We start from the raw sequence: 2,787 nt of genomic DNA, 5'->3' as shown, positions 1-2,787 counted from the left end.
TGATTTACTTCACTGTGTGAATCAAATGGGAAGTCATTGTAGCATATGATCCCTTTATTTTAGTATGAGAAATCAACACCCTGTACATGGTAACTGTAGTGACAATGTAGCGCCACTGTTTCTAACCGTAGCATGTGTGTGGTGAGTGGGACCCTGCATGGGGRCCTTGTTGTTGAAGGTGTCAGTGGGTGAGAATGGATTTGGCGCCACCTGCTGGTATCAAGGTGGAGATGTCTTGCCAGGTAAGGGAATATGGTGTAATTGCAGACCTCAATTCGGGGTGTTTCTTGATGTGGGTGTTCCCTGATATCAGAAAACACCCATTGATACGTGCCATTGGTCAGTTCCAATGTTATGAGACTGATGGTTTCTCGACACAGATTATTTTTTTACAAATCAGGTTAGGATAATCAACCTGGCAGGTTAGGCGAATTAGTGTAGCAGGTTTGCAAAATTATATTAAGGTTAGGAAAAGGGTTAGGGTTAGGCTTAGCTACACTGGAGAAACCCATTGATGGCTGTCCGTGGCTATTTCTTTCACGTCAGGGACAGAAACAGTTGTTGACAACTGTAGGGGTGTTTTCTGATATCGGGCTTTTCTTGATATCAAGTTCCACCCTTGATTATTGCCATGTGGCCGTTTCTTTCACCACGGACCAATGGTGACGTGAACGAAACGGCCACGGACTAATGGCGAGCATCAATGGGTGTAACTTGATATCAAGAAACGCCCAATATTAGAAAATAACCCTAATTACAGTCTGCAATTACACCCTTCTCAGGTGAGGAGAGGATGTGGCTGACAGTAGGTTGAGAATGACAATCAGACATTGATAATCAAGCTTTACATCAATTTTAAATTTTTTACCTTTAACTAGGCAAGTCAGTTTAAGATTTTTTATTTATTTTCAATGACAGCCTAGGAACATTGGGTTAACTGCCTGTTCAGAACGACAGATTTGTACCTTGTCAGCTCGGGGAATTGAACTTGCAACCTTTCGGTTACTAGTCCAACGCTCTAACCACTAGGCTACCCTGCTGCCCCAAAAMTTATTTCACAGTTTAGACACTGATAGTTCTATGAAAAGAAAGGAAGTTGACATATACAGTAAGCAATGCCTCATGGATTTGAAGAATACTTGGTAATAGTAGAAACCTGTAACCTACAAGGTTCCGTGGTTCTCTGAGAGGTGTATAGGCTGTGGGCTCCATCCTGGCCACTCCCTAACCACACCCATAGTCACTTCCTGGGGCACGTTCAGCAGGACACAACATTTTGGAACGTTCAGATAGAAATAAGTTATTTAGAACAAACATGCCTCCCCGACATGTAGAACAAGGAATCATGTTTGCTCTATAGATGGCATTTCTATCTGCAATGTTCGACAACGTTTGGCAACTAGACTTTGCCCTTGTTTGAGTGACTGCACGTTTTGGTCAGAAATGTTTGGTAACTAAGTTACTGTTTAGGGTTTAAAAGCCTAGTCATCTCACATCATACGAGTGATAACTTTCTCAAAGACTTCTAAAGAACATTGTATTGTTTATGAAGTTTCCTTTTGTGGACTATTGACTTCCAAGAACTAATGTGTGGAAGGCTATTTTTGAAGGCCTACTTGTATGTTTAGTCTTTCTCCTCTGTGGACTATTTTTCCTTTGGGTAATTTCACAGACTAACTGAACTGGTAAAGACAATGCTTATTTCATTAAAAACCGCTGGATTAATAGAATGTTGTCTTGTTATTTGGAATTCTTACTGGACATTTACTTGAATTGGAGGACAAAAACATTGTTTCTTAACTTAGAGGACTTTTGATTTTGTATTTTGATTTGTGATCAAAGAATGAGTCTGTACATTTTCAAGAATGTTGGTTTATTCTGTATGCCAGTTGATTTGTAAATATTMATTCTTTACATGACAGTGGTCGCACCCTTCTATTTAATTGGCTGCGTTGGCTTCAGTGTGAACTGACTGTAATACACCTTTACGTATCACTGTAATACGCAGGGTTGGGGAGTAACGGATTACATGTAATGATTAACGGATTACATGTAATCCGTTACATGTAAGGGATTACAAAAAAACGGTAACTGTAATATTCAAGAAGTTTAAGCTGCCTATCAAGCATTGTTTAAACCAGTGGACAGACAGTGAAAAATGCTCTCTCGCAACAGCTGCATAGTGCGAATCCAAGCCTATGGAATAAAAGTGGGGCTTTTATTGCTCAATCTAATTCATGCTGATAAAAAATCCATAGGCCTAATGAACACATGCTCAAACTTGTACACTTTTGATAGACTTAAAGGGGCAGTCTGTAGTTGCTGCATTTATTTTTTGATTTATACATTATATATACAGTACCAGTCAAAAGTTTGGACACCTACTCATTCCAGAGTTTTTCTTATTTTTTACTATTTTCTACATTGTAGAATAATAGTGAAGACATCAATAACACAAAAGGAATCAAGTAGTAACCAAAAAAGTGTTAACAAAATATATTTTAGATTTCCGATTCTTCAAAGTAGCCACCCTTTGCCTTGATGACAGCTTTGCACACTCTTAGCAAAGCATGCCATTCCATGAGCACAGCATTTGTTTTTCAACTCGAATCAATGAGCCCAATCAGTCCTCCATGACAACAAAATTGTAAACAACAGAGTAGGACTGGCTAATAAGTCCTTAGTTTTSGGGTCATGCTCAGGTAAAACAATTTGGCTAATCTATACTTCCATATTTCCAAGTCCTATTCTTGAAGATCAAGGGGTATAACATTTATTGGAATGACT

Source organism: Salvelinus sp. IW2-2015, linkage group LG15, assembly GCF_002910315.2.
Source record: "Salvelinus sp. IW2-2015 linkage group LG15, ASM291031v2, whole genome shotgun sequence".
In the NCBI taxonomy this organism is placed as follows: Eukaryota; Metazoa; Chordata; class Actinopteri; order Salmoniformes; family Salmonidae; genus Salvelinus; species Salvelinus sp. IW2-2015.
Note: the sequence above shows the minus strand (reverse complement) of the source record.